The sequence below is a fragment of the Corvus kubaryi genome, unplaced genomic scaffold (assembly GCF_017639235.1).
Source record: "Corvus kubaryi isolate FWS band 111438036 unplaced genomic scaffold, C.kubaryi_AGA036_p1.0 133, whole genome shotgun sequence".
Classification (NCBI taxonomy): domain Eukaryota; kingdom Metazoa; phylum Chordata; class Aves; order Passeriformes; family Corvidae; genus Corvus; species Corvus kubaryi.
This window is the reverse complement of record NW_024580667.1, coordinates 2719664-2720710: the sequence shown is the minus strand read 5'-3', so window position 1 is coordinate 2720710 and position 1047 is coordinate 2719664. Positions and strand designations below refer to the sequence as shown.

General features: G+C 53.4%; 1 long non-coding RNA gene across 1 annotated transcript in view; it reads right to left on the bottom strand.

The window, feature by feature from the left end:
• The window catches only part of LOC121667528, a 77895-nt gene extending 77165 nt beyond the window's left edge, over nt 1–730 (bottom strand). Inside the window, exon 1 of the long non-coding RNA XR_006017086.1 lies at nt 238–730. This is a non-coding gene — a long non-coding RNA (uncharacterized LOC121667528). The remainder of the gene's footprint in view (nt 1–237) is intronic.
• Between the last annotated feature and the right edge of the window lie 317 nt (nt 731–1047).

The following is a 1047-nucleotide window of genomic DNA, read 5'->3' as shown; positions in this document are numbered from 1 at the left end:
GGCACAGGTGGGACGCGGCCGCCACCCACCTGTCCGCGCCCCGGCCCCGCCGGAGCCGCCGCCGCCGGACCGCCCCCGCTCCGGCCCCGCTCACCGCAGCGGCCTCCGCCAGTGCGGGGCTCTGCGGCTCCCGCCGGAGCCGCCCGCGGGCTCGGGCTGGGGCTCTGCGGGGGAAGGGAGGAGGCGGCGGTGACGCTCCCGCGGTGGCCGCGCTGCTACAGCGGGGCCGCGTCCCACCTGTGCCCGCAGCCCCCGAGCGCCGGGATGTTCGCCGCCCCCGCGGCGGGGAGGCGTTTGCCAGGCGCTGGAGGAGCTCCGAGTGCCTCCCCGCTCTGCCGCCCAAACAAACGAGGAGTCTTGGCCGCTGCAAATAATTTACGTGTTCAGGAACGTGCTGGAAGCCCAGTTGTTGATGGGTCTCTGACAGCTGGCGGTGAGAGATGACCTAGCTGGAGGCGGTCGGCTCTTAAAAATTTGGGTTGCGATGCTTAAAAAATTCGAAAAAAGCAGCAGGTAAATACAGAAAAGTGTTAGCAAAATGCCTGTGTTGTAACTAAAACTGCAGCTGAACTTGAGGTTGTGCACATGCTGTCTGAGCTCTCGCACTGATGGAAGAACAGCCCATCCTTACGAACACTTCTCTCCTTCTCTGTCTTTTGCCTTAGGTATTTGCATTTTGGAAACATATGAGATATTTAAATTCTTGAGTTTGTATCTTTTTGGTCAAGTGGGTGATGTTGACATTAAAAGTGTGCCCTACCAAGTTAAAAAGAGGGTTGGGAGGAGTTGAGTGCGTTGATGCAGCGTCACACCGACTGATACCATTTTCAAATTTGTATAATAAAAATATATGACATTCATTCTTTTCACAGCAATAGATTCCACTTCGTTTAAGACAATCTTTATCTTTCCCAAATGTTTTATTCTAATCCTAATATTTTGGGACCCAACCTTTTCAAGGTAAGCCAGAAATCCATACAGTCATGTTACAGACTATGATATCATGCTGTAGTCTAGTCATATTAAGATGTAAGGTGCAAAAATAAA